Here is a 19,377-nt window from a genome sequence, read left to right on the forward strand (position 1 = left end):
GGGCATTACTTGTTAAATTTCTGCCATTGTATGAGATCGATGACATCCCTTTAAGGGGACAGCTGTGTCGAGCCGTGCTGAGCAGTGCTGTCATTTTACTCATTGAGCTGAATCACCTGTCCCCGTGGGCTAACACGTACCGGAAATACAACCACGCCTCTACTGAAATACCAAAGAAAATGTCAGCATGCCCTTAGCCCAAAAGGAAATAGAAAATTGATAGAAAGTAAAGAAAGTTACGCGAAATAAAAATTAGATCTTATAATGTCACTTTACTAGACAGGAAGCTATTGATGAAATAATGCAATTAGTTTCTTGATCTTCTCGGCTTAACGTTTTAGAAACTATTTTTTAACCTCAGAATTTGCGCTATTTATGGAAGCTCAAAAGTTTCAAGAAATATACCGAAGGATTTTTTGGTGCGTTTACCAGCCGACAAGCTCGAAATCCTATTGTAACTGTAAGTCCACAAAGTGGGATAATCCGTAACCAGGCACCAAATTAGAAACTATTTGTTATGTCATGCGAGGATTAAATCTACACATAGTAGAATTATACATTTGGGGCAGTTATAAAAGCAAATTTAATGTTTCAGAAGGGGTTAGTAAATGTTGAGTATTGAGGAAGTTTAAATAAAATGTAATTTTATGGAGATATTTCCAACACAAGAGTAAGAGTTCTTTGATTTGTCAGAGATAGAAAATCATTATTAATATTAAACAACGGTTAGAGCATTTCTCTTTCCAGAAGTGTGTCTGTGTTTGCGTGCACTGGCTGAATGTGTCACGTCACGAGATTTGCATCTATCAAGATAGATCTCCTTGATTTATCATATGAATCTTGTTCTTGAGTGAAGTGGCGTTCTAAAAATGGCGCCAAGGGGTTCATTGCGCCCTGGCTCACGACCAATATGGGCCCAAACGGGATTTTGTAAGGGTAAAAAGAATTTTAATGTTACGATTTCTAAAACTATTTTACCTAACCATTGTAGATATATTGTTCTTCAATTAGTGTTCTGGTATAGTTGTCATTAATCATTAGAGCAAAGTAACTAATCTATCTATGCATTTATATAGTTTCAAAATATTAAAGGAGAGTAACTCTTAAGATGTCAGCATAGTGTTTAATTCAAGTCTGTCGTATTTGGATATTTTTAAAATAATAATAATAATAGTTATAATAATATTAATTTGCAAACAATGTGAATGTGCTCTAATAAATAATTATTTTTTTTGGGTTAAATTGTTACTGTTTTATTTTATACCGAGGCGTGTACCCACTAGTAAAGATATGTGAATAGAAACTGTCTAAACTACTTAGAAAATGGGAGATTTCCAATACTTACCGTTGATTAGTTTGAATATTTTAGTTTCTTTTTTAAAAAAGAGGGAAATCCCCCCCAGGTTCCCTATGATGTAAAATCTAGACAACTGATGTAAAACGCTGAGGTATCTAAAAAAAAAAAAAGAAGAAACACTTATTTTAAGTGACATTTAACAGAACCCATTTTTCTTCAATTAGTATTATTTTAAATGTATTAATTGTAGTAAGCCTACATCCCAATGAGAGCCATCGGTTATCATTTAAGTAAAAAAGGACAAAGTGGCCAAGATTCACTAACAGAAAAACAAACTACTATTTCCATTGGAGTGTCAACACGAAGCACTAAAGTAAGTCACCAGAAGACAAAGGGCGGAGATCAATCTTCACAAGACGGACCAAGATTCACTTAGTTCAATCTTCAAGTTACAATAATCTACTATTTAATCATGTTTTATACCATTGTTTAATTCCTTTCATACTCAAAATGTATGTAAAATGCAAAAATTTTCAATTGAAAAACAAGAGGCAGAAAGGACCAAAAAGAGGCAAAGAAAGAAAGTCCACAAAAGAGGCCTTAAGCCCAAGGATACCCATGATGAAAAAGCTTAGTGAGAAGCACAAATGCTGAGGTTTCCTAAAAAAAAAAAGAAATAACATGACATCCGCAACCAGGCGCTGAATTCTTCACTTTTCAAAAGCATATTTTAATTTGTCATTGGAAACGTCATCTCGAGATTACAAATGATTTTCTTGCGAGTAGAATTTGCAGTGCTATTTTAAAAAATGTGAAACAATGATTATATTACTTAAAAAAAAAACCCATAGCTTTTCAATAGTTGCGCTCCATGGTCATGGGCACATTCTTGTCAGTCTTGGACGCTAACTGCAGAGCTAAAGAGGAGGATCCTAACAATGGAACTGAGATGCTTCAGAAGGATGCTAGGTATCACATTCAAAGACCGCATCACAAACCAAGAGTTTAGAGACAGGGTTACTGCAGCGATTGGACCCCATGATGATCTGCTAACTATTGTAAAGAAATGGAACAAAAACTATGTGCCCATATTACAAGGTCTTCGGAACTAGCAAAGACCTTCCTTCAGGGAACAGTACCAAGAAAAAAAAAAGAGGCATACAGAGAAAGTGATGGTAAGACAACATAAAGGAATGGACTGGCATGTCATTGAAAGAGTTTCTACCCAAGGCAAAAGTTATGATTACCTTGATGCCAACATTTTTGTAAAAAGTGCTAAAGTAAATTGCAATATGATGAAATTATTTTTTTTTAAATGCAGAAAACTTTTTTTTGCTAAGATAGGACAGAAAATGCTGAGAAGTTCTTTCTCGCCAAATAACCAATTTGTTTAACTACCAAACCTGGTAGTGACTGGACGGTGTAGACGGACTTAGTGCCCCTCTCAAGATTCTACCATAATCTCTTCTAATGATTACATTTTTCGGCGACATCTGGATGGACATTCTCTTTTATACGGACACTGCCAACATCATTAGGACTTTTTGCCGTGTTCACGTGACCTGAATGTACGTTTGATGAGGACGGAAGTGCTCAGCTTATTCCGAGGTGTACGGAAGTGACGTCAGTTCAAGTGTTTAAATGTTTGTATCTTAAGTCGCAGCTCAATCTCTAGTGTCCCGATCGGTTATTCTAGTTCTAGATTGCAAACTTCGAAGTCTATCTATCTATCTATCTATCTATCTATCTATCTATCTATCTATCTATCTATCTATCTATCTATCTATCTATCTATCTATCTATCTATCTATATATATATCTATCTATCTAATCTATCTATCTATCTATCTATCTATCTATCTATCTATCTATCTATCTATCTATCTATCTATCTATCTATCTATTTATCTATCTATCTATTTATCTATCTATCTATCTATTTATCTATCTATTTATCTATCTATCTAATCTATCTATCTATCTATTTATCTATCTATCTATCTATCTATCTATCTATCTATCTATCTATCTATCTATCTATCTATCTATCTATCTATCTATCTATCTAACTATCTATCTATCTATCTATCTATCTATCTATCTGTCCCTGAGTCAGTCAGCCAGTCTGTCAGTCTATCTATCTAATCTAACTATTTATTTTTCTATCTATCTAAATTGTTAAGTAAGAAAAAAAATAGTGCCTTGATCTACTGAAATACACACTACGAATGTATTCTTGGAAACTGAGTGGGCACATAGGCCCATGCGCTCAATTGTAAGTCAATTTATTTAACATACATTTACTTACTCTTATGTAGGATATGTTGCTTTGTTCACCTTGATGTTCTATAATTCTATAACGTGATATTAGATCATGGTATTAGATAATGAACTTTGACCTTGTTATTAAACCAAAATGTTACATTATGATGTTAGTCCTTATTGAACCAGTCCTAAATCTTTGCAGTCAAAGACAATGTCTTATTTGAACGTTCCCTAATCTTTACAGTCAAAGACAATGTCTTATTTGAGCGTTCCCTAATCTTTACAGTCAAAGACAAGGTCTTATTTGAGCGTTTCCTAATCTTTACAGTCAAAGACAAGGTCTTATTTGAGCGTTCCCTAATCTTTACAGTCAAAGACAAGGTCTTATTTGAGCGTTTCCTAATCTTTACAGTCAAAGACAAGGTCTTATTTGAGCGTTCCCTAATCTTTACAGTCAAAGACAAGGTCTTATTTGAGCGTTTCCTAATCTTTGCAGTCAAAGACAAGGTCTTATTTGAGCGTTCCCTAATCTTTGCAGTCAAAGACAATGTCTTATTTGAGCGTTCCCTAATCTTTGCAGTCAAAGACAATGTCTTATTTAAGCGTTTCCTAATCTTTGCAGTCAAAGACAATGTCTTATTTAAGCGTTTCCTAATCTTTGCAGTCAAAGACAATGTCTTATTTAAGCGTTCCTTAATCTTTGCAGTCAAAGACAATGTCTTATTTGAGCGTTCCCAAATGTTTACAATCAGGACAATGTATTGCTGTATAAGTTCTCAAATGAAGCTAAACCATAACGTCAGATGAAAAACGTAATGACTCGTGACTTGACGTGCGTGTGGTATACGAATGGATGCATATATGTGTGTGAGCAAATATGTGTGTGTGTGTGTGTAATACTTTGAAAACAAAGTTTGTGGTAGAACTTATCTCATGTAATAAAAACTATTTTTAACGATTGATGTCTAATTAAAGTTAATGAATCCAAATGACGAAAGGACAAACATCTCAGGCTTGACGTCACCTGCGATGACGTAGCCTGATAACTGTCCGTTGCCTTTAAAGTATAAACTTTGAAAAGTGGCAAATCATATTTCGAGGTATGACACATGACACCTTCCAAAAATTTAGAATCAGATCCTATCAAATTGAACTTCAAATTATTGTTTTCTTTTAAAATATTTCACAACTAGTTTCTATGATAAATGTTTTATGTTTCTAGGTGCTCAAATCTTCTACCTCCCCCTACCCCGCCCCCCCCCCCAAAAAAAAAAACAGTTCATGGGACATTACTTTAGCACTAATGCTTTAAATCCAAATGTCTACAAAAAGTAGTTTAAAACACTTCTAATGGCGATGGCAATGGAAACAATAATATTTCAGTAAATATTTTTAATACAAGGCAATGCTAACAACAACCCAGGACCATTGCACTATTTTTAATAGTAATAACAAGGGAGTTTATTATTGTAATAGAAATTTGCATTTCTTTTTTTTTTTTGCTTTTGTTTTGAGTTTAACAAACAGTAGCAAATGTGTTGAAATCAAAACCCCAACGCTCACTTGATCCAAATGTTGTAATTCTCAAGAGTATATTCCGAAAAATACATTTTGTAGCATGGACATATCAAACCTATAGAACGTATCTTCTAAGACGTTGTTGTGTATAAACAGCGTACATTGTACCTTCGTTTTGAAAGAACTAAAGAAAACTAATCAATAGTAATTGTTGCATTACACACAGCTTTGAAACAGAAAACATTATGACAAGTTTGAATTCGGTTAGGCTATTAACAATGCGCTTTATAACAATAATTAAAATTCCGTTAGATTATGATTAGATGAACTAAAACTTAGCAACAATGGAATGTGCTTATCAAGTAGAAGTCTAACAGGGAAACAGTTTTTGGGCTGATCATTGACGAACATAGAATTTTTAATTCCATTTTACTAGTCATGAAAACATCACATGGGATCTGAGAACATCACATGGGATCTGGGAACATCACATGGGATCTAAGAACATCACATGGGATCTGGGAACATCACATGGGATCTGGGAACATCACATGGGATCTGGGAACATCACATGGGATCTGGGAACATCATATGGGATCTGAGAACATCACATGGGATCTGGGAACATCATATGGGATCTGAGAACATCACATGGGATCTGGGAACATCACATGGGATCTGGGAACATCACATGGGATCTGGGAACAACACATGGGATCTGGGAACATCATATGGGATCTGAGAACATCACATGGGATCTGGGAACATCATATGGGATCTGAGAACATCACATGGGATCTGGGAACATCACATGGGATCTGAGAACATCCCATGGGATCTGGGAACATCACATGGAATCTGGAAAGATTTATAAGTTGCTTGTGAAGATTTTAACAATTTTTTTTAAATGCACATGTGTTTCCAGGTGAGCGTGCACATTTCTTTCTTTCTCTGTGCAAGTGTGCATTTTATTTCTGTAACTTTATATCTTAAAACTTAAGCTTGTAGGAAATCATTTTGTCATCATTTGCAATCCTTTAATCGATTTTCAGAATCACGTGAGATGGGCACCGAGGAGAGAAAATTACAATGGGAAAACTTTTATTTTTTTTTAATTTTTTTTTTTTTAAATAAAAATAGATTTCTATTTGATGTATACAAAGAAAATTAATTTTCAATTTTTAACATTTGACAAAACCGATTTTTAACGAAGACAAACTTGTTGCCAATGCGCCGAACAGTGCGCTAGGATGTTGGTCCAAGTAAGTCATTGGACAAAACACAAAGTTGAACTATGGAGGTTTCCATGTTAATTGATACGTCGTAATAATTCTCAAAAATCTTTCAGTATTCATTAATCTATCCTTGCAGGCATTCACTCATGTATCCCAGTAGGCATTCACTCATGTATCCCAGTAGGCATTCACTCGTGTATCCCAGCAGGCATTCACTCGTGTATCCCAGTAGGCATTCACTCGTGTATCCCAGTAGGCATTCTGTCGTGTATTCCAGTAGGCATTCACTCGTGTATCGCAGTAGGCATTCACTCGTGTATCCCAGTAGGCATTCACTCGTGTATCGCAGTAGGCATTCTCTCGTGTATTCCAGTAGGCATTCACTCGTGTATCGCAGTAGGCATTCACTCGTGTATCCCAGTAGGCATTCACTCGTGTATCCCAGTAGGCATTCACTCGTGTATCGCAGTAGGCATTCTCTCGTGTATTCCAGTAGGCATTCACTCGTGTATCGCAGTAGGCATTCACTCGTGTATCCCAGTAGGCATTCACTCGTGTATCCCAGTAGGCATTCACTCGTGTATCCCAGTACGCATTCACTCGTGTATCGCAGTAGGCATTCTCTCGTGTATTCCAGTAGGCATTCACTCGTGTATCCCAGTACGCATTCACTCGTGTATCGCAGTAGGCATTCACTCGTGTATCCCAGTAGGCATTCACTCGTGTATCCCAGTAGGCATTCACTCGTGTATCCCAGTACGCATTCACTCGTGTATCGCAGTAGGCATTCTCTCGTGTATTCCAGCAGACATTCACTCGAATATTCCAGCAGACATTCTCTCATCCCAGCAGAAATTCTCTCGTATGCATTCATTGTGTATGCTAGCAGGCATCCACTTGTGTATCCTAGCAGGCATCCACTTGTGTATCCTAGCAGGCATCCACTTGTGTATCCAAACATTCAATCACACATGGATCTTGCTTTATTGAGTCCATGATACCGTGCCTCAATCCTGTCTGACATGACAGATCGATAAATCGACATCGATTTCCTCCAAAGATCCCCAGATCAAACTGACCCATGCAGCTCATATAATCTGTTCCGGAAAAACGTGCAAACTAATTAAGCCTCAGCTTAGCCCACAGCCTCGGGAGAAGGGCCGGGGTGCATTCAATACAATTACTGTAAAATCTCTGTTATTCTAGACACACTAAGCCTCATGCTATATTTAGCTATGAATTGAGTTATTCTAAATGTTTTGGCTGGTTAGCACAGTGTCGTGAAAATCTTTTTGTAGTGTACTCCATAGAGCAGCTAAACGTTAGAAACTAGCAACTCCTCACGAAACAAATTAAAGCAACTAACTTTTATTTTAAAGAAACTAGTAGCCCTTTTATTGATCCTAGGTCTAAATGTTGATAATGCATTTCTGATTTTAAACATCAGCAACCAGCCACTTTCAAACCATCCTTTTCAAGCACTCAGTTCATCCAAGCAGCATGCCAACCCCCCTCCTACATAGACTTGTATGTTTGTCCTCACTAGTGTTATAGACAACAAGGCAGTAGACGGTGGACATCAGACTCTAGTGCCTTACAAAACTAAATATTCGTGAAATATAAATAAAATAAGACACAACGTTCCACAGTTACGATGTTAATGTGAGTAAAGAACCTTTTTTCAGACCTTGCAATCTATGGGGCAGGTGATGTAAAGGTCAGTTGTTTCTATTCCCGACGGTTAACGAGGGTGTCATGTGGCCAGCACAACGAGCAACCTCCTTTATTTTCTCAAGCTTTTGTCAGGTAACCAATGAATGCTTGGTGGACTCAGAGGTGCCCTAGAAGTCTCTAAGTTTAAAATCCAATTATTCCCCGAGACTCGAACCCGCTTCATCTGTATAGAGATGCATCCAAAATGGAATCAACAATGTAATAAAAGTTCAACTGTTGTTTGTGTTTGTGAAGTGTTGCCGGAAGCAAACACAGTCACCGCCATGTTTTCCATCAAATAAAACAAGTAACATTTTCCCTTTCAGACCTTGTGGTCTATAGGGATGATGATGTAAAGGTCATCTGTTTCTGTGTTCTACGGTTAACAAGGGTGTCATGTGGCCAGCACAACGACCAACCAACCGCAATAGAGCTGGGCGGACTCAGAGGCGCCCAAGGATCCCGAAATTAAAAATCCCAGTCTTTACCAGGATTCGAACTTGGGAACCCCAGTTATGAAGCCAAGAGCTTTACCGCTCAGCCTCCTTTTCGACCAAGGATGGTTTGTAATCATTTTAAGTTCAGTTCCAAACTTCTAATTTGTGCATCATCTATTCATTTCTATTGCGCTAAATCTGGACACTAACGCAATGACGTAAATTATAAATGTGCACATAATTTCTGGAGCAGACGTGAACTGAACTATTATGAACACATTTTCTTGTAAAAGTGCTTGCAGACTAAAACAAACGTTTGTAAAACAAAAACATGTTTTATCTTTGAACTTTTTTTCTCCCCAAGCCAATTATTTATCTTTACCAGGTGGAGATGAAGCAGAAAGATGAGAATTTGTCTTAAGGGGCTGACTTCGAAACACATTTTAATTAATTTATTTTTTAAAGAGAGATAAGGTTTTTGTTTTAAACCAAGATTATCGATAAAAACAAAATTAACTATCTTTTTTTTTAGTCAGAGCTTTCTTTTATTTTTGATATTGTAGAGAAGCACTGATGAGTCTAGTAAGGAACTGTTTTTTGTGAGTTTCAACACTGATGGCTATGTTGAGGCTGATCTTGACTTTCTGAGGCGCTGTTTTGAGGCTCTGTTTTGAGGCTCTGAAAATTAAAACTTGCTTATTCATTGATCAAAACTTAACGATGTCTGCGTAGATCTTGATTCTGGTTACACCTCTGCGTCTGCGTAGAACTGGCTTCTGGTAACACTTCTGTGTCTGCGTAGAAATAGCTCCTGATAACACTTTTGTGTCTGCGTAGAAGTAGCTCCTGATAACACTTCTGCGTCTGCGTAGAAGTAGCTCCTAAAAAAACTTTTGTGTCTGCGTAGAAGTAGCTCCTGATAACACTTCTGTGTCTGCGTAGAAGTAGCTTCTGGTAACACTTCTGTGTCTGCGTAGAAGTAGCTTCTGGTAACACTTCTGTGTCTGCGAAGAACTGGCTTGTGGTAACACTTCTGAGTCTGCGTAGGACTGGCTTGTGGTAACACTTCTGTGTCTGCGTAGGACTAGCTCATGATAACACTTCTGAGTCTGCTTAGGACTGGCTTGTGGTAACACTTCTGTGTCTGCGTAGGACTAGCTCCTGATAACACTAGTGTGTCTGCGTATAACTGGCTTGTGGCAACACTTCTGTGTCTGCGTATAACTGGCTTGTGGCAACACTTCTGTGTCTGCGTAGAACTGGCTTTTGGTAACACGTCGCCAAGTATTTAAGACTTACGTCTAATTTCATGCTCATCAACCGACTATAAAATTTAAACAATAGGATTATAATTATAATTACGTACATATATTAGACTATGATACTATATATTATGTTCAACTACAGTAGGCGATTGATTAGTCAAGCGACGAACAAACTACGAACCGCGGGCCATGCATTCTGATTCCTTTGAAAATTTTGATTACATTTTATAATGAATCAAAATGTGGTCGGTTCCCTTAGACAAAGATGCTAGTAGATGGACCCGAGGTTAAAAAGTTCTGAAAGAGAGAAAACGAGAGAAAGAGAAAAAAGAGAAATAGTTATATAAGAGAAATAGGGAAAAAGAGAGAAAGAAAGAAGAAGGGATAGAGAAAGAGAGGAAGAGAGATAGAGAGAGGGAGAGAGAGAAAAAAAGAGAAAAGTGACAGACATAGAGAAATGAAAAAGTAGTCATGTCTTGAAACGATAGAGCTAAACAGGAATAACATTAGGAAGTGGGCTAGCCATTATAGACTGAGAGTGAGACACAAAAGTTCACAATACTAGAACAGCCTTTTATCTTTCCTTAAAAACATGGACATAGTTCTAGGAGTAAACATAAACATTGACTTGTCATGCTCGACTGCACACTCAGTCCAGTCAACTGGTGAAGTTAGAAAAGATAAGAACATTCGTTCTCTCTAACCAGAACACTTTGGGGCATTGACCGTCTCAATAAATGGCAGGAAAGAATAGTGGACAAGAGTTTATCCACAGGAAGGATCAAGAAGATTCTGGAACGACCTTTATAGAAGACTATCTAAGAACAAACAGAGCCACATAGCCGTGTTCATTGTCCTTTGTTTCTTGTCAAGCGTTGTTCATTCCTCCAGTCAGTAGTGCTACCTCATTGCTTGTTGATTTCGCTATTACCTAGTCAGATTATATCTGTCATTTTTCTATGTAATTTTGTTTTAAAGTTTTGACTTATATTCCTTTACTGTGGATTGAGTTTGATAATTTGATAGATATTATTAACTTAATAATGATCTCTTGTCATTTCAATCTGCTAGTAAACAAATCCCAAAGTATGAGAGTCAAAATTAATTCGGAGAAAAGAAATTTTTCAACTCGCCATCAATAACGTCACACATTTGGCAACTCTGACGTTACTGGAACGCCGCATACAAAGGGTTAAATGAGGTTCAGTAATCTATTATTCCAGTATTCTAGTAGTCCAAACATCGAGTTATTCAAGATCCTCTTGTGGTCTAAGCATGGAGTGGTTCAGAGTAACACAGTATTATTTGCATCAAATGGTTCAAGGAACTCCAGTAGTCTACACTTTGAATGGTTCAAGGAACTCCAGTAGTCTACACTTTGAATGGTTCAAGGAACTACAGTAGTCTACACTTCAAAAGGTTCAAGGAACTCCAGTAGTCTACACTTCAAAAGGTTCAAGGAACTCCAGTAGTCTACACTTCAAATGGTTCAAGGAACTCCAGTATTCTACACTTCAAAAGGTTCGAGGAACTTCAGTATTCTACACATCAAAAGGTTCAAGGAACTCCAGTATTCTACACTTCAAAAGGTTCAAGGAACTTCAGTATTCTACACATCAAAAGGTTCAAGGAACTCCAGTAGTCTACACTTCAAAAGGTTCAAGGAACTTCAGTATTCTACACTTCAAAAGGTTCAAGGAACTCCAGTAGTCTACACTTCGAATGGTTCAAGGAACTTCAGTATTCTACACTTCAAAAGGTTCAAGGAACTACAGTAGTCTACACTTCAAAAGGTTCAAGGAACTCCAGTATTCTACACTTCAAAAGGTTCAAGGAACTTCAGTATTCTACACATCAAAAGGTTCAAGGAACTACAGTAGTCTACACTTCAAAAGGTTCAAGGAACTCCAGTATTCTACACTTCAAAAGGTTCAAGGAACTTCAGTATTCTACACATCAAAAGGTTCAAGGAACTACAGTATTCTACACATCAAAAGGTTCAAGGAACTACAGTAGTCTACACTTCAAAAGGTTCAAGGAACTACATTATTCTACACTTCAAAAGGTTCAAGGAACTACAGTATTCTACACTTCAAAAGGTTCAAGGAACTCCAGTAGTCTACACTTCAAAAGGTTCAAGGAACTACAGTAGTCTACACTTCAAAAGGTTCAAATAACTAAAGTTATTTGCACATCAATTTGTTCTAAATGGTTTAAAGTACTCCATTGGTCTACACATCAAGTGGTTCGAAATATTTCATTTACCTGCACAAATATTGATCTCTTCTGATGGGTTAGGAAACAATCTCATTAGGTTAACGCCGGGACCAAATCAAACTATTTAAAATAAAACAAGCAAAAAAAAAAAATGAAAAATACTTTTTAAAAAACAAAACTTATATAAGTGGTATACAATCAAAACCACTACCATGTATGTCAATGCTGCAAGGTGTAACTCCCCTTTTTCTATATGAAACAAAAGTAATTAATGACCACTAATTGGTAAAACTAATTGGTTAACGGATTTATTGATTCATGTATTGTCATTGACTATGAATGAATATTGACCGAAATGTCACCTTTCTACTTTTTAGTACGTTTAAATATATCAGCTCTTTGAACTTGTTTTTACTTTAGCTCTTATTTTTTACACATTTAGACATTCGAACTCATTCGGTGGTATCGATAGTCCAGGGTTCAGACCCTGCACGCTGCCATCCCCTGTCGTGCTGCGGGAGGTTCGGACTAGGAGGTTGATTATCTTTAAGTCTTCCAAAAGTGTGACACTCTTGTCAAAAAACAAAATGCTATACAAAGTTTTCTTTATAATTGATTAATATACACATAGTCCTTTATATAATCTTTACATCAATATACAGTCTTTGATATAATCTTTACATCAATATATAGTCTTGGATATGATCTTTACATCAATATACAGTCTTGGATATGATCTTTACATCAATATACAGTCTTGGCTATGATCTTTACATTTGACATACAGTCTTGGATAGAATCTGTACATCAACATACAGTCTTGGATATGATCTTTACATCAATATACAGTCTTGGCTATGATCTTTACATTTAACATACAGTCTTGGATATAATCTTTACATCAATATACAGTCTTTGATATAATCTTTACATCAATATACAGTCTTGGATATGATCTTTACATCAATATACAGTCTTGGATATGATCTTTACATTTGACATACAGTCTTGGCTATGATCTTTACATTTAACATACAGTCTTGGATAGAATCTTTACACCAACATACAGTCTTGATTATAATCTTTACATTAACATACAATCTTGGATATAATCTTTACATCATCATACAGTCTTTGATATAATATTTACATCAACATACAGTCTTTGATATAATCTTTACAGTAACACACAGTCTTGGATATAATCTTTACATCATCCTACAGTCTTGGATATGATCTTTACATCAACATACAGTCTTGGATATAATCTTTACATTAACATTTAGTTATTATATTTTACTCTAGCTACCGTTTAATTCCTATCACTTAATTGTCTATGCAATGCTTATTTCCCTTTAGCTGAGTGCGCCTTTGACTATATAGTCCATATACAAAGTAAATTATTGTTCGATTTTTTTATTGGTTCATGTCTTACTAAGGCTGATGAATAATTGTTCAAAGTTTCAACTTGAACCGAGAATGGGAAGTGGGAGAAATAACGTGTACAAAATGTATACAAGACAAACACATTGATGTTGATATCAATAAGCTTTGTCTAAATAATTCTTAGTCCTCTATATTCTTAAGACACGAATACAATAGATTTGAAATGAGTGTTCGTGATACGTATGTGCATGTGAATTAGGTCAAAATTGTTACTTTATAAAATGTCAAGGGTATCCGTACTGTTTGGACGTCCTGTAGAGGAATCAATTGGTCATCGAAAGGTTGTGTGCGCCGCTCTCTTCCCCCCATCCAATGACGTGCCCTGGCGATGAGGCCTACTGAGCTCTAGACAGGACAGTGACCCATAGTCCACTGTGACCCTAATGATCATAACTTAATACCTTGTGGATGTTGACGTCATTACTGTATGTTTTGTTGTCAAGTGACCACGGTGCGTGCTGGGCAGCCATTAAATAGTCATGGAACAGAAGCTGTGACTTTATTGAAAGACTATTAGATCTAGTACTCTCTTTCTTTTTCCATCCACTAATTCTCTTCTACTTCACTGTTTCTTCCTTTGTTTCCATCTTTTCTTTCTTTCTCTCTTCTACTTCACTGTTTCTTCCCTTCCCTGTTTTTCTCTCCTACACTCTCTAACTCTTCCTTTTTTTTCCCCAAGCGATTTTGTTCTTTGTAAATTTCATCAAATCCAACAGACAATTGAGACGTCACTCGAAGTAATGGCTATTTTTAGACAAATACCTTATCTCTTCTCTGTCATTTATCTCGGTATTCTCTCTCTCTCTCTCTCTCTCTCTGTCTCTATCTCTTTCTTTGTCTGAAGATTGTTTATCTTGTTTCTTTTGCCTTTTCTCTCTCTCTCTCTCTATATATATAAATATATATATATATATATACATTATATTATATACATATATAGGCTATATATATATATATATATATATATATACATATACATTATATTATATACATCTATATCTCCATCCTATGTAATTGCCATGTCAAGAGCGTGACAACGTGTTCATGGCAAGTGTCCTAACAGCCTGGGAGGGGGAAAAAGTTGTAAGTAGACATTCAGGTCGCGTGCGACATTTCCCTTGAAGTTATCTCGTCCGCTGCCAATGCCGCACTGAGTTAAGCGAATATTCATCGCCGGCTAGAAATGACAAAGACATTAAATCTTAACATCAAAATTAGATTTAACAGTTGGCGATTCATGCCTCGTGCTGCCAACAAGTACACTTTTGGTGTACATTTTTTTTTCCTATTCACTTTCAAGACATTGGAGTATATTATTTAAAACACATCTGCAGATCTGAACTATAGATATGAGAATTAACGTGTTCCTTTCAGACAAGACGAAGCGTCCTTTTATATCATGTGCATATATCAGATGGAGTAAAAACAAGTTCCCCTTTTTTACCATGCGGTCTTTAGTGCAGATGATTTTAAGGTCATCTGTTTCCTTGGCCAACCGCTTTTACTTTCCCCAACTAAAGTCAGGTACACATTAGAGTTAAGTGGACTCAGGGGCACCCTAAAAATCCCGAAATTCAAAATGCTGGTCTTCACCGAGATTCGAACCCAGGATCCCAGCCACCGCGCCCCCCGCGTATATCAGATGGTCCCTAAATATTTAATTTATTCAATCAAAACATGTAGGTATATTAATATCTCTTTACGTTTAGTGAACCTGGCAAAGGTATAAATAAAGCAGATATATCTCCATTGTCTATCTTAACCTTTTATTTATTTTCTTTTAAGATTTTGTCCGATGGAGGAAATTGGGGTGGGTAAAACACGCCCTTTTTAAAAATCTATCGTTGATTAGTTATGTCACAATGTTTGTGTGCTGTGGTCTCTCTACTGGGTTCGTGCGTCTGAACTCTGCCTTTAAGTTGAGCTATTAAGTTGTTCCACGCATTCAGTACAAACACGTTTTAGAATACACAGATTCAAGTCCAATGTACCTCATTCACCAATCGTAAACAAACAATATTTTGCCACTTTGTTCTCTATATCTTCTATACAAATTACGCATTCCAAAAAGGCTGTCATTTTTCATTGTTTTATCAATATTATCACGTGGCTAAATGTTGTTTGTTTACGGTTGGTGAATGAGGTCCATTTCAGCAGCCAAAGATAAATTTATTTACATTAATAGTACACGATAAAATAGAACTGCTTTTAAGTGTCCAGCTACATATCACTGGGTAAATAAGAAATAACATAAATATCCTTAAGAGTCAATACATCCACGTTACAATGCGAGTTGCATAAATCCAATAGATGAGAATCACAATAATAAGTATCTCTAGAGTAGGTGCCATCTCTCAAATACGTCCGCCTCACCGCGGGTAGAAGATATTGACTAACTTTAATACACATGGACTGCTCCGACTACCAAAAGCAATGGACCTCATTCACCAATAGTAAACAAACAACATTTAATCACGTGATAATATTGATAAACCAACAGAAAAAAACTGTCACGTGATAGCCACTATTAAAAACTAGATCGTAATTTGTATAGAAGAGATAGAGAATCACGTGGCTAAATGTTGTTTGTTTACGATTGGTGAATGAGGTCCATGAACTCAATTTGAGTTGAGTAGTTCTCACTTCCCAGATGTTTTCTCGTGTTGTCACCTTCTTGACCCACGGTCAACAAATAACACTCAATGTCAATGAGGCTGTGATGAGTTATTAGTAACAAAAGTTGGTCAACTGTACTGTATACAGGAGGAAATGTCCTGTTTAAAAAAATATTGTTACATGTTACAAAGATTCCGTAACATCTATCATTATATTATCTCATTTCACCTATGAAATAAATAAATATTAAGTTAATAATTGGGGGTAAACATCCAAACTGGTCCATTTTGACTGTACACACACACACACACACAAATATAAACGTACAGACACACAGACACAAACACATAAAATGGCCCCGCTATCACGAGGTGTAATGTTGTCATGTAGCGCGATATTTATTGAGCCAATCAATGCTGACTTCCTGTCTGCCAACTAAGCGTGAAATGAAGTTATATCAAAGGAACTGAGGCGGTCTCTGCTGAATGTTAGACATTCAAGAACGACAATTTGTCCGTCGCTTGTCTTCAATAATGTTTCTTTCTTTCATCCCAATGTCCTGATAAATAGTTTGAATAGTCTCTTCCTGATCTAATAATAGACCGCTATCTTAGGGAAGAGCTGCAGCTCACAGAACGAGAAACACAATGCAATGTTAAGACAGTAAACCTCTACACGAGAAACAAAGGAAGAGTAGGTAGAGATGGATAAACAGAAGTCAACTCTCAACAAGACACTTTTAGGGAACTAAATGGGAAAACTGCTATTGGTCTTGTGTTGTCTGTCTGTCTTTCCACCCGTCTGTCTGTCAACTTTAGATAATTAAATAAAACCACTATCGAATATGTAGTGTAAAACATTACCTGTGATAAAAAATGGGAGCAACGGCTAATTTCAGGAGCGAAGACTTTTATTTTGTATTTTGAATACACAGTACTTGTAAATGAAACGCCCTTTTGTCCCTTGAATATTTGATGGAACAGCCATCATTACAATGGCATCACTTAATTGAAACGCCGGTGAAATGTAATAAACCCTCATATTTTGTTTGATCTGTAATAATTTGCCAATATGGAGATTTCATGATTATTATAACACCTATGTTTTTTTTTCTGTAGAACTGGTTTAAACCAAGCACACCCACTCCACTGCAACCTAGCATATAATAGTTTCCCCGCACTACATACATTCTTTACCCGTAAACTATAGAAGTTTTTTCATGAAAATACACCATTTTTTTTTACAACTATTCACTATTAATAGTAAAAAACGCGGGAGGCTATTTAGTAAGGGAGATGACTATTTTTTCATTTTTTTAACACATTTATGCACACGGTTTTAGATTTTTTGTCAATTTTTTTTCTACAATTGTATTGCTAAGTTAAATAAATTCTGTCATACTAACTACAACAGTTACAAAAATATATTTACTTTTTTTAAAGAGAAAAAAATCTATTTAGTATGCATATAAGTATAACATAATTTAAAACAACAATTAATAAGTAATATTTCATACTATCGCATGAACTGCACATGCCCAAACGGGGAAACGCAAAGATTTTTTTTTTTACGGAAATTGTTTTTTCTTGAGGCTTTGAATAAGAGATTGACACTTTACAAAACAATTAGATCATTTAGATAATCATTATATGACATCAGTTAGGCCGGGTTTACATCCAACTTCACCTATTGCTTTGTCTGCTGGACCGTTGGGGCACCACACAAAATCTGTCAAACTTCTTTTTCCATTCTTCTCTGTCATTTGCCTTTGATAGAATTTCATACAGATATCCTTTCTGAAAATAATGAAACCTGCCTTTTTACCTGCATGGATGAACCACTTCAGGAGCCGATTTTGAGACTACTAAGCTTGTTTTAAAAATATGATACGCATTATCATTAACTACTGTCTTGACATTTCCAACTGTAGCAATTTTCTCCACTCACACACACACACGCACACACACACACGAACACGCTCACGTAAACACACACAAACACACGAAATTTACGAGTTCTTCATAAAAAGACTTTTGATATCACACTCATCCAAGGATAATCCATTACATTCACTTTGACAATTATTTACATCTCCAGGAGAATTAGGTCTAGATCTAGATCTGTTTAGGAACAGACATAAACAAGCAATTAGACAGAAAGTTTATTTAAAAAAAAACAACAAAGCTTATATAAGGGAAACTACCGCTAAAACTGCCATTCATCTGAAAATGGCAGAGTTTATCTCCCTTTCTGCTAAATAAAACAAAAATAATTAGTAAGTATTAATTGATTAACTAATTGGTTAATTTTTTGGAATGATTCCTGTCTTGTCATCGACTGTGAATAATTATTCATAATTTCAACATCATCCAAGAATTGGAAATGTGAGAAACAACGTGTCAGAAAGTAACAAGGGCATTTAATCCATGTGTACATTCACATCTCTCATTAAGTAGTATTTACTCCCTTTGTTTAAATATCAAAAAAAAATTAATCATCAATAATTAATTAAGTAATTATTTTTTTTAGTTGATTCATGTCTTGAATAATTGTGCAAAGTTTCAACTTGATCCGAGAATAGGAAATGGGAGAAAAAATTATGTTCAACCTTTTTACCAAACAGACAGACAGACAGAGGGAGTTGATAAAAGCTTTGTATCAAAATATTGAAACCAAAGGTACTGCAGCATCAAAATAGTGTCAATAAGTGCTTAAAGCGGAATGAAATATAACTTTGTACATTAGACAGAAACAGATGACCTTTACATCATCTGCCCTATAGACCATAAGGTCTGAAAGGGGAACTTTACTTTTTTTTTTTGTTTACTACATTAGACATTTAAATGTCGGCTTCAAAAACATATAATCATTGAGATGTGGATAAAAAATCGTTTTCGATCGTGAATAGGCTTAGTTATTATATGTTTCAATTTTCTTATTTTATCGTCCACAGCAAGTGGGAGAGTTAGTGATGAGTCATTTGTGGCTATGATTTTATGCAAAAAATAGTTCACCTTATCTTAGGCAATTTTATATAACTACTAAAGCTGCCGAAAATGAAAACTGTACAGTGACAGCCAGAAATTACTATTGCAACACAAATACAAACAGTATTCGATCATACAAAGACATCTATCGTCCTTTTTCTCAAGTTGGTATGAATTAAATTTCAAGCAGTCTCCGTCTCTCAATAGTTCAAATTTTCCTACGATATAAAACGCTAGTGACAGATTGAACACTCGACTGTACCTCCACTGACCGATGGCTAATGTCAGCACGTCTGTCGTGTCTCCAAGGATCAATTAGACTTTCTTTCTTTGAACCGAATCCTGCGTCATGGAATCGATTTAGTTTTTCTGGGTTTTTAA

The 19,377-nt window shown here is 35.9% G+C and overlaps 1 protein-coding gene across 1 annotated transcript in view; it reads left to right on the forward strand.

The window, feature by feature from the left end:
- Positions 1-19,377, forward strand: part of LOC106073354 (guanine nucleotide-binding protein G(o) subunit alpha-like) — a 126,727-nt gene that overhangs the window by 51,684 nt on the left and 55,666 nt on the right. The window lies entirely within an intron of this gene.

The sequence above is a fragment of the Biomphalaria glabrata genome, chromosome 9, assembly GCF_947242115.1.
Source record: "Biomphalaria glabrata chromosome 9, xgBioGlab47.1, whole genome shotgun sequence".
In the NCBI taxonomy this organism is placed as follows: domain Eukaryota; kingdom Metazoa; phylum Mollusca; class Gastropoda; family Planorbidae; genus Biomphalaria; species Biomphalaria glabrata.